Genomic DNA, 12,579 nt, shown 5'->3' on the forward strand with positions numbered 1-12,579 from the left:
CATTTTAATAAGAATCTTTTGGAGTTCCTATTGTGGCTCTGTGGAAATGAATCTGACTAGCATCCATGAGGATGCAGGTTCTATCCCTGGCCTTGCTCAGTGGGTTAAGGGTCTGGTGTTACCATGAGCTGTGGTGTAGGTCACAGAGGTGGCTCAGATCTAGCATTGCTGTGGCTGTGGCATAGGCTGGTGCCTGCAGCTCCGATTGGACCCCTAGCCTGGGAACCTCCATATGCCGCTGGTGTGGCCCTAAAAAGCAAAAAAAAAAAAAAAGATCATAGCCACATAGCCACAGCAACTCAGGATCCAAACAGTGTCTGTGACCTACACCACTGCTCACAGCAATGCTGGATCCTTAATCCACTGAGCAAGACCAGGGATCAAACTTGCATCCTCATAAATACTAGTCATGTTCATAACCCGCTGAGCCACAGTGACAACTCCCAATAAGAATCATTTTTAATTATTGTGTAATATTCCATTACATAAATGGACTCTACTTTTGACATTCTATTTATTTGTGTATTTGCTACTTTCAATGACCTAGGAATGAACAAACATATTTGTATTTCAGAATATTTTCTTAGTAAAGATCCTTAGAACTGGAATTATTGAATTAAGGGCTATTTTTTTTTATACAGTGCCATGGCAGACAAATGGCTGTTGGCCAGACTTGTTTGATTTTTCCTTCTAAGAATTTGGGAAATGCAGAAATAGAGTGCATTTCTCAGCCTCCCTTGCAGGGAGGTGTGCATCCAAGAAGGAATTATTTCTAAAGGAATGTGGGTAGAAGTGACACAATGATGTACAATGCTTCCAAGGGTGGCCATAATCACCTCACACGAGGCTCAGCCTCTCTTCCCTCATCTGCTTGCTGTCTGTCAATGCAGCAGGAGCTCGGATGGCTTTTGTTGGAGACAGCAGAGCATCTGTCAGGCTGTTTCAGGACTGTGAAGCGAGATGGCCCTAATTTCCACTGCTTCTAATTGATATTATATGACTGAGAAATAAAATTCTCTTATGTGAAGCTATTAAAATTGGGGATTTTATTCATTTTACTGCTACCATAATCTTAACTAATAGGGATGTTGGCATTGGAGACAAGCTACAACTCTCTAATAAAAACCTAAAAGATGTGGAATCAGCATTGGGTAGTAAGGAAACTAATGTGATGGGGAGATGGAGATCCGTTCAATACAGTGGTATAATATGTGTTAAAACTGTCACTGGTGGGAGTTCCTGTCATGGCTCAGTGGTAATGAACCCAACTAGTATCCATGAGGACACCAGTTCAATCCCTGGCCTCACTCAGTGGGTTAAGGATCCGGTGTTGCTGTGAGCTGTGGTATAGGTTGCAGACTTGGCTTGGATCCCTCATTGCTGTGGCTGTGGGTGTAGGCCTGCAGCTACAGCTCTGATTCAACTCCTAGCCTGGGAACTTCCATATGCCACGGTGCAGCCCTTAAAAAAGACCAAAAAAAAAAAAAAAAAAACCCCACAAAAACTGTCACTGGAGATAACTTGATGGCAGATCAAACATTCAGTAAGCTCTGGGGAAGAGACTGGAAAACAGAATTATGTGGTGTGTGTTGATGGTTACTGGCTTCTATTAGGAAGATATTAGAAGAAAAAAAAATGAGTCAGTAAATACTGGATGATTTTCAAGCAGAAATTTAAAAAATACAGACAGAAAAGAAATCAAAGAGTTGGAAAAGCTGTTTCTAGACCCCAAACAATGAAAAATAAGATTAAAAATGTTAATTGATGACCCCCTGAAAAGACCAGATTAAGGGCACAGCCTCCTCTTCCAAGACTCCCATACTCAAGGAAGTTGATGTTAAGGTGTGTGTATGTGAGAGAGGCATAGGGTGAGGAAGCAAAGAAAGATACCAGTCAATAATTATATTGAGGTAGGAGTTTTGGGTGGTGTTCTTTGCACGTGAGAATAAGTGGTAAAAAGATAATGCCAAGGAAATCATAAGCCTGGACTAAAAAAGCCTTTGGCCACTTGAGCCTTAAAATCATTCTTGGATTTTCAAAGCTGCATGAGTAAGAAATGGGCTGGAGTTTCCATCATGGCTTAGCGGTTAACGAATCCAACTAGGAACCATGAGGTTGCGGGTTTGATCCCTGGCCTTGCTCAGTGGGTTAACGATCTGGCGTTGCCATGAGCTGTGGTGTAGGTTGCAGACGCGGCTCGGATCCCGTGTTGCTGTGGCCCTGGTGTAGGCTGGCAGCTACAGCTCTGATTCGACCCCTAGCCTGGGAACCTCCATATGCCGCAGGAGCGGCCCTAGAAAAGGCAAAAAGACCAAAAAAAAAAAGGAAAAAAAAGAAAAAAGAAAAAGAAAAAAGGAGATGTAGCCGCCAGCCTACACCAGAGCCACAGCAACTCAGATCTGAGCTGCATCCTACAGCACAGCTCACTGCAACGCAGGATCCTTAACCCACTGAGCAAGGCCAGGGATCAAACCCGCAACCTCATGGTTCCTAGTCAGATTCGTTAACCACTGAGTCATGACGGGAACTCCGAATCTTCCCTTTTTTGAATGAAAGGATTTTTTTCTGGCAATTATCAAAAATGCTATTTGGCAATAAAAAGAAATGAAGTACTGATAATGTTACAGAATGGATGAACTTCAAAAATATTATGGAAGGAAGCCAGACACAAAAGACCACATATTTCATGATTTCCTTTATATGATGTATGGAAAATGTGCACATCTACTGAGGTAGGAAGTAGATTAGTAGTTGCCTAGTGTTGGGGTGGAAGTGAGGAATGATTACAAGTGGCCTTTTGGGGATGCTGGAAATATTCTAAAGCTTGATTGTGAAGATGGTTGCACAATTGTTAATTTACTTAAAAATCACTGACTTGTTTGTTTATTCATATTTTTTAGGGCTGCACCCGTGGCAAATGGAAGTTCCCAGGCTAGGGGGTCTAATCAGAGCTACAGATGCTGGCCTACACCACAGCCACTGCAACACGGGATCCAAGCTGTGTCTGCAACCTACACCACAGCTCACTGGCAACACCAGATCCCTGACCCACTGAGGGAGGCCAGGGATCAAACCCACATCCTCATGGATACTAGTTGGATTCATTTCTGCTGAACCACAACGGAAACTCCAAAATAAATTTTATGATATGAAAATTTATCTCAATAAACCTTTAACACTTTTTTCTCATGAATATGGACGAGAATAAGCACTTTAATAATACACAGCAGGAATGAACTTTGGCATAACCTTTGGGGAGATATCTGGTAATATATATCAAAGTTTCAAATGTTTGTATTCAATGCTATTCCTAGGAATTTATTCTAAGGAAATATTTGGATAATACTGCAAGTTTGTTTCTTGCAAAGTTGTTTACAATATTGAATAATTGAAATAAATGTCTATCAGTGGGGATTGGTTAAATACATTAGACTATATCCAAACATTGAAAGGGCCTACAAGCATGGTTTTTACTTTGGACGCCTTAATACATTTATGTGGAAAACCATCCAACAACAAGGAAAATGCAGTTAAAGTATGCTGCTTATGGTATGGACCCATTTATATTAACCAAAATACAGGGGTATAAGGGTGAAGGACAGCAAATTTGGCTTTTCCTGAAATACGTGAATTCTTTTCAGCCACAATACATTATCAGAAAAATAGCAACAAAACATATATACACTTCAGAAATAAGCCCATGTTAAAGTAAAATAAAAATCAGATTAAAATTTCATGCCTTTGATATGTTTGAATTGTAAATTGTTTGACTAAATTCAGGAATATTCCCCCCTCCAGTTTGAAAAGAGTTAAATTTATGTGCATGTGTGTAACTCATTTGATGTTCAATAACCCATTTGACATACATTTTCATATTTTAATTTCTTTGCCATTGATGAAGTAAATCTTATAATTCATCTTTATTTAATTTTTCCTATGGGCTGATTCTAATTAAAAAGTAGTACCATAAATAAAATCCGCTCTGTGTTCTGGAGGACATTCAACTCTGTGACATAACACATAGGATCATTTTAACAAAATGAAGTGAAGTAGTCAGATGTCGTTTGAAGTAAGGGTCTCTCTTTCAGGTTTTATCCTCACGATCACCTAAAGAAAATTGAAAAGGGAATGTTAGAGGCTAGATTTCTATCAGGAAGTAAAGAATGAGAATTTCCTTTGTGTGGGAATATTTAAGGAGTTTTTTTTACATCATATAGCCTTGGAGAAATAAACGTGACTCTAATAGCTCTTTCTTACATTTGTTTAAGGGATTTTTGATATTTGTTGATAGGTGCTAAAATCCAAAGTAAAGTGTCTTTCTGTATATCCTGTATAAATTTAGGATAGAAATGAGTAAATATGTCAGATTACGTATCAGAGTTTTTTGAATAGATTAGAACTGCTATTTGGGGCATACTACCAAAAAAAAAATTATTTTCAGAGCTAATTATTTTCAGAGCTCCTCTGACATTAAGCAGCAGGTAGAAAGCTGTGTGTTAGAAAGTAGTACTGCCTTGCAGGTTTATTTCAAAACAGAGCTAAATTAACTTATAGGTAGGTATTCTAAGTTCTAGGTCATTGAGAGAAAACCATGGATTTAAAGAAATAAAATCTGAATTGAGAGGTGACTGACAAATATGTAATTAGACATTGTTTGAAACCAATGAATAGTCATAACAATAAAAATAGGGTGTGTGTATGAGCAGGAGAGAAATATTTGGATATGAAGCACAGGACATTAACTGCCTAAAAATCAGAAAATCCTGGGGCTGTTTGTGAAGTAAAGCAAAGAACTATTATTTAATATAAGAAACTACTATTCCTTGGATTCTTTCTGTCAAAAGGAGAATTAAGGGGTTTTCTTGCAATTTAATACAAAATTTTCATGAATTTTTAAACATACAGACAGTATTTAGAACTGTATTATTATTTTCAACAGGTTACTTTTTTCTCCTAATTTAAATATCTAATAGAAATAACTTATCTTTTTTCTTTTTTCTTTTTGGTCCTTTTAGGGCCACACTCATGTCATATGGAGGTTCCCAGGCTAGGGGACCAATCGGAACTGTAGCTGCCAGCCTACACCACAGCCATAGCAATGTGGAATCTGAGCCGCATCTGCGACCTACACCACAGCTCACAGCAACGCCAGATCCTTAATCCACTGAGCAAGGCCACGGATCGAACTGGCATCGTCATGAATGCTAGTCAGGTTTGCTAACCGCTGAGCCATGACGGGAACCTCTGAAATATCATATCTTTTGACCAGGCAGTGTATTGCAGCATCATATTCTTATTTAAAAATGGATCTGATGCTGTCTTTACACTTTCACTCCTAGCAGAAGCATTTGCCTGAGAGGGAATCTCAGGGCCCAGAGGAAGCCAAAGGGCAGGGCATCCCATAGTCAGTTATTGGTCAGCGTCACTGCCCTAACATTTACTTGCTCCTCTTCTTCATGGTTATTTTGGCCTCTAGGGCAGTGATTTGAAGCTTTGGTGGCACATTAGAAATCACCTGGGCTGTTTGAAAATCCTGATGCCTTGTCTCACCTGCAGGAAGTCAGACTTAATTGGCCTGGGTGTGGCTGGGGCATCTGGGCTAGAATAAGTCCCCAGGCCATGTTGGCATGCACTCTGTATGGAAAGCTGTAGCCCTAGGCAGTGAGTTTCAGAGTGTGATCCTGGAACAGGCAGCAGAGCAGCACCAGGGAACAGGTGAGAAATACAAAGTCTTGGGTCCAACTATTTGGGTCTTACCAAGGCTTCCACGTGATCTAAAGATGGATGCCCAAGTTTGAGAACCTGGCTTAAAGAAACAAACCTTCCCTTGGCAGGAGTGAAGCAGGTAAAGAGTGAGCGAACAAAAGAACATGACAGTTGTTCGCCTGTTTTTTGTTTGTTTTATCTTTAAAAGTTGCTGATAATTTAAGAGGATTTTGAAGGCTTTTTCCCAGGGATGTGTCCTTCACAAGTTTTTCCTCTATAGCTGATGACATTACTGAGGTGATGTCTGTTATGAATGCTTTTCCTGATTCTTCACCGAATTGAGTATTTTTAGGCTTGTCAGCTATCTGAGAGTAGACACTAGTGAACATGAGGTCTTTAGTTGTATGCAATAGATGACCTTCCATATGTTCTGATAATACTGTGAAGAATGAATCTGAAAAGGAAATCTTACTGCTATCAAGCAACTGTGTTTTTTTTGTTTGTTTGTTTGTTTTTTTAAGATCCTGGAATTGTTACTATGATCATTGTAACTATAGGTCAAATTAAGACCTATAAAGAAATTGTTTGATAAATATAAATCCTAAAGGAACACTAAATATGCCATCTATTATGTTGTAGAATCTCCAAATGAGGTAAGCTTCATCAGTATTAGCACTGCTTGTCCCAAACTGTTTTCCTTTATATATCTTTCACATGTTGAAGTGGTTTCCTATCGTTATTATAATAAATGACAAAATTTGGGGCAGAATCCTGAGATGAGTTTATGCTGGGCCGGAATCAAGGTGTCAGTAGGATTACATTCCTTCAGGAGGCTCCAGGAAAGAATGTTTCCTTGCCTTTTTTCAGCTTCTAAAGGCTGCTTGCATTCTATGGCTTGTGGTCCCCTCCCCCATCTTCAAAACCAGCACCATAACATCTTTAAAGTTCTTCCTGACTCTGACCCTTCCCCCCCCATTATTACATCCCTTTTGATCCATGAGTCTCACCTAGATAATCCAGGATAATCTCCCGCCTCAAAATCTTTGACTTCATCATAGCTGTAAAGTCCTTTTTTGCCATGTAGGAGTCAGATTCTAGGGATTAGGATGTGGACATCTTTGAGGGGCCATTGCTTATCCCCAACACACATCAAGAGACAAAGAAAGGGAGGGAAACGTGTTTTGATAAAATGCACTTGGAGACTAGGCTGCAGTGGAAAGTAGAAAAGTAGTTTCTTGGGGAGATCCACGAGGCATCAAATTTCAAATTGTTGTGTTTCAACATTTGTGAAGAATGCCTATTCCTGAGCCCTGTCCCAAAGATTCTGATTCAGTGGTTCAGCCTGGGGTATCTGTGTTTTACCCAAGAGCACTCTCACATCTCCCCTCATGGGGAGTGCTCTCAGAGTCGATTCAGTGCAATTAATTCACAGAACACAGCTGGAAAAGCTGTCAGCAGAGAGGTGGTGAAAAGCACATAATCTGAGGCAATGCTATAGCAGCATTAACTCTGGGTAAACATCAGAATTACTGAGGGAAATGTTAAAAATATAGTTTTCCTGAGCCCCCTTTCAGGATAGTGTGATTCCAGAAGTCTGGGGAGGGCCAGGACCTCTGTTTTTGAAAAATCCTTCCAGGTGATTCTGAGGATCACTGCCCCCACCTTAGAATTCCTCAGTGGTCTTGGTAGTTCTATGTGATCCAGCTGTAGCCAGATGAATCTCCTACTTTCCTATATTCAAAAACCATTTTAGGAGTTCCCATCGTGGCTCAGTGGTTAATGAATCTGACTAGTATCCATGAGGACATGGAGTTTGATCCCTGGCCTTGCTCAGTGGGTTAAGGATCCAGTGTTGCCATGAACTGTAGTGTAGGTAGAAGATGCAACTCAGATCCTGTACGGCTGCGGCTGTGGCTGGCAGCTACAGCTCTGATTTGATCCCTAGACTGGGAAACTCCATATACCATGGGTGTGGCCCTAAAAAGACTAAACAACAACAACAACAAAAAATTTTATTAGCTAATATTCTTTTTCTTTGTGACTGATTAAACTATAGGTCATATTAAGTTTTTGTTTTTGTGTGCCCAATAAATGCCTTTCTCAGAACCTGGCACACAGCTGGTACCCAGTAAATGTTTTTGGAATAAATCAGTGATCCTGGTTGACCATTACTTGGAGGGCTTGTTTTTTATTACTCAATTAATTTATTACATTTATAGTTGTATGATGATCATCACAATCCAATTTTATAGGATTTCCATCCCACAACCCCAGTGCATCCCCCCACTGCCTGATCTGTCTCCTTTGGAAACCATAAGTTTTTCAAAGTCTGTGAGTCAGTATCTGTTCTGCAAAGAAGTTCATTCTGTCCTTTTTTCAGATTCCATATGTACGTGGTAGCATTTGATGTGGGTGTCTCATTGTCTGACTGACTTCACTTAGCATGATAATTTCTAGGTCCATCCATGCTGCTAAAAATGCCGGTATTTCATTCCTTTTAATGGCTGAGTAATAGTCCACAGTGTATATGGACCACATCTTCTTTAGCTGGTCCTCTGTCGATGGGCATTTAGGTTGTTTCCATGTCTTTGCTATTGCATATAGTGCTGCAATGAACATTGTAGTAAATGTGTCCTTTTGAGTCATGGTTTTCTCTGGATAGATGCCCAGGAGTGGGATTGCTGGATCAAATGAGTTTTGAGTTCGATTTTGAGTTTTCTGAGGCATCTCCATATGATTTTCCACAGTGGTTGCACCAGTTTACATTCCCACCAACAGTGTAATACGGTTCCCTTTTCTCCACACCCTCTCCAGCACTTATCGTTTGTAGACTTTTTGATGATGGCCATTCTGGCTGGTGTAAGGTGATACCTCATAGTGCTTTTGATTTGCATTTCTCTAATAATGAGTGATGTTCAACATCTTTTCATGTGTTTTTTGGCCATCTGTATGTCTTCTTTGGAGAACTGTCTGCTTAGATCCTCTGCCCATTTTTTGATGGGGTTGTTTGTTTTTTTGGTATTGAGCAGTAGGAGGTGTTTATAAATTTTGGAGATGAATCCCTTGTCAATCAATTCGATTGCATAGATTTTCTCCCATTCTGTGGGTTGTCTTTTCATTTCGTTTAGGGTTTCTTTTGCTGTGCAGAAACTTTTAAGTTTGATTAGGTCCCATTTGTTTATTTTTGTTTGTACTGTCATTACTCTCTAAGAGGTGGCTCTGAGAGGATGTTGCTGTCGTTTATGTCAGAGAGTGTTTGACCTATATGTTCCTCTAAGAGTTTGATAGTATCTGGTCTTATATCTAGGTCTTTAATCCATTTGGAGTGTATTTTTGTGTATGGTGTTAGGGAGTGTTCTAATTTCATTCTTTTCCATGTGGCTGTCCAGTTTTCCCAGCTCCACTTATTTAACAGGCAGTCTTTTCTCCATTGTATATTCTTGCCTCCTTTGTCATAGATTAGTTGGCTATAGGTGCGTGGGTTTAATTCTGGGCTTTCTATCCTGTTCCACTGATCTATATTTCTTTGTGCCAGTACCATATGGTTTTGATGATTGTTGCTTTGTAGTCAGGGAGCCTGATTCCTCCAGCTCCATTTTTCTTTTTCAGGATGTCTTTGGCTATTCTGGGTCTTTTGTACTTCCAAACAAACTTTAAAATATTTTGTTCAAGTTCTGTGAAAAATGTCCTTGGTAATTTGATAGGGATTGCATTGAATCTGTAGATTGCCTTGGGTAGTATAGTCATTTTGATAATATTAACTCTTCCAATCCAAGAGCATGGTATGTCTTTCCATCTCTTTGTTGTCATCTTTGATTTCTTTCATCAGTGTCCTATGGTTTTCAGAGTACAGGTTTTTTGTCTCTTTAGGTAGGTTTACTCCTGGGTGTTTTATTTTTTTGGATGCAATGGTAAATGGGATTGCTTCTCAAATTTCTCTTTCTGATCTTTCATTGTTAGTAAATAGAAATGCTGTCAATTTCTGTGTATTAATTTTGTATCCTGCAACTTTGCCAAATTCATGGATGAGCTCTAACAGTTTTCTGATAGAGTCTTTAGGATTCTCTAGGTATAGTATCATGTCATCTGCAAATAGTGATAGTTTTGCTTCTTCCTTCCCAATTTGGATTCCTTTTATCTCTTTTACTTCTCTGATTGCTGTGGCTAGGAGTTCCAGAACTATGTTGAAGAGTAGTGGCGAGAGCAGACATCCTTGTCTTGTTCCTGATCTCAGCGGAAATTCTTTCAGCTTTTCACCAAGGAGAATGATGTTCGCTGTGGGTTTGTCATATATGGCATTTATCATGTTGAGATAGCTTCCCGTTATTCCCACTTTTTGAAGGTTTTTTTTTTTTTATCAGAAATGGGCGCTGGTTTTGACAAAGGCTCTCTCTGCATCTATTGAGAGGATCATATGGTTTTTATTCTTCAGTTTGTTGATGTGGTGTATCATACTGATGGATTTGAGGCTATTGAAGAACCCTTGCATCCCTGAGATAAATTCCACTTGATCATGACGTACAATCCTTTTAATGTATTGTTGGATGCGGTTTGCTAGTATTTTGTTGAGGATTTTTGCATCGATGTTCATCAGTGAAATTGGCCTATAGTTTTCTTTTTTTGTGGAATCTTTGTCTGGTTTTGGTACCAGGGTGATGGTGGCCTCATAGAATGAGTTTGGGAGTATCCTTTCCTCTGCAATTTTTTTTTTTTTTGGTCTTTTTGCCATTTCTTCAGCCACTCCCACGGCATATGGAGGTTCCCAGGCTAGGGGTCTAATCGGAGCTGTAGCTGCCAGCCTACGCCAGAGCCACAGCAACGCAGGATCTGAGCCGCATCTGCGACCTACACCACAGCTCATGGCAATGCCAGATCGTTAACCCACTGAGCAAGGGCAGGAATCGAACCCACAACCCCATGGTTGCTAGTCAGATTCATTAACCACTGCACCATGACGGGAACTCCAATTTTTTGAAATAGTTTCATAAGGAGAGGCGTTAGCTCTTGTCTAAATGTTTGATAGAATTCACCTGTGAAGCCATCTGGTCCTGGACTTTTGTTTGTTGGAAGTTTTTTAATCACAGTTTCAATTTCAGTTCTTGTGACTTGTCCATTCATCTTTTCTATTTCATCTTGGTTTAGTCATGGAAGATTGTACTTTTCTAAGAATTTGTCCATTTCTTCAAGGTTTTCCTTTTTATTGGTGTATAGTTGCATATAGTAGTCTCTTAAGATCCTTTCTATTTCTGTGATGTCCTTTGTTACTTCTCCTTTTTCATTTCTAATTTTATTGATTTGAATCCTCTCTCTTTTTTTCTTGATAAGTCTGGCTAGGGGTTTATCAATTTTGTTGATCTTTTTAAAGATCGAGCTTTTCATTTCATTGATCTTTTCTATGGTTTTCTTCATTTCTATTTCATTGATTTCTGCTCTGATCTTTATGATATCTTTCCTTCTACTAACTTTAGGTCTTCTCTGTTCTCTCTCAGGCTGCTTTAGATGTAAAGTTAGCTTGTTTCTTTGAACTTTTTCTTGTTTCCAGGGGTGGGCTTGTATTGCTATAAACTTTCCTCTTAGAACAGCTTTTGCTGCATCACATAGGTTTTGGAGTGTCATATCTTTGTTGTCATTTGCTTCTAGGTATTTCTTAATTTCCTCTTTGATTTCTTCAGTGATCCATTGGTTGTTTAGTAGCATGTTGTTTTGTCTCCATGTGTTTGTGTGTTTTTCAGTTTTTTTCTTGTTGTTGATTTCCAGTCATATAGTGTTGTGGTTGGAAAAGATGCTTGATATGATTTCAATTTTCCTAAAATTAATGAGGTTGGATTTGTAGCCCAGAATGTGATCAATCTTAGAGAATGTTCTGTGTGCACTTGAGAAGAATGTGTGTTCTGTTGCTTTTGGAAGGAAGTCCTATAAATGTCTATTAAGTCCATCTGGTCTAATGCTTCATTCAGGGCCTGTGTTTCCTTATTGATTTTCTGTCTGGATGATCTGTCCATTGCTGTAAGTGGGGTGTTAAAGTCTCTGGATAACTTATGTTATTGCTGATTTCTCCTTTTAAGGCTGTTAGTTCCCTTATATATTGTAGTGATCCTATGTTGGGTGCATAGATATTTAAAATTGTTGTATCTTCTTCTTGGATTGATCTTTTGATCATTCGGTAGTGACCTTCTTTGTCCCTTAAAATATTCTTCATTTTAAAGTCTATTTTGTCTGATATGAGTATTTTTATTCCAGCTTTCTTTTGATTCCCGTTTGCGTGGAATATTTTCTTCCATCCTCTCACTTTCAATTTGTATGTGTCCCTAGAAGTGAAGTGGGTCTCTTAAAGACAGCACATATATGGGTCTTGTTTTTGTATCCATTCAGCCAGTCTATGTCTTTTGGTTGGGGCATTTAGTCCATTAACATTTAAGGTAATTATTGATGTGTATGTTCTTATTTCCATTTTATTAATTGCTTTGGATTTGTTTTTGTTGCTATTTTTTCTTCCCTTCTTCTCCCCTCTTCTGGTTTGATGACAATCTTTAGTGTTGTATTTGAGTTGATTTTTCTTATTTTTTTGTGTATCAATTGTAGATTTTTGGTTTGCAGTTATTATGAAGTTTTGATATGAGTCTATATGTATATGAGATTGTTTTAAGTTGCTGGTCTCTTAATTGCAAGTGCATATCCATTGTCCTGCATTTGTACCCTCTTCTTCTCATGATTTCTGATTTTGGTGCAATAATTGTGCATGGATGATTTCATATCTTTACTGTATATATACCTTTACTGTTGAGCCTTATCATTTGTGGTATTTTTGTTTCTGGTTGCAGCCTTTTCTTTTCTGCCTAGAGAAGTTCCTTTAGTATTTGTTGTAAGGCTGGT

The 12,579-nt window shown here is 38.9% G+C and overlaps 1 long non-coding RNA gene across 2 annotated transcripts in view; it reads right to left on the reverse strand.

The window, feature by feature from the left end:
- Positions 3,103–12,579, reverse strand: part of LOC100516649 — a 104,704-nt gene continuing 95,227 nt past the window's right edge. Inside the window, exon 4 of one of the 2 annotated variants that reach the window (XR_002339369.1) lies at positions 3,103–4,107. This is a non-coding gene — a long non-coding RNA (uncharacterized LOC100516649). The remainder of the gene's footprint in view (positions 4,108–12,579) is intronic. The other variant, XR_002339371.1, reaches the window with a different exon arrangement.

This window comes from Sus scrofa, chromosome 15 (assembly GCF_000003025.6).
Source record: "Sus scrofa isolate TJ Tabasco breed Duroc chromosome 15, Sscrofa11.1, whole genome shotgun sequence".
Lineage (NCBI taxonomy): Eukaryota > Metazoa > Chordata > Mammalia > Artiodactyla > Suidae > Sus > Sus scrofa.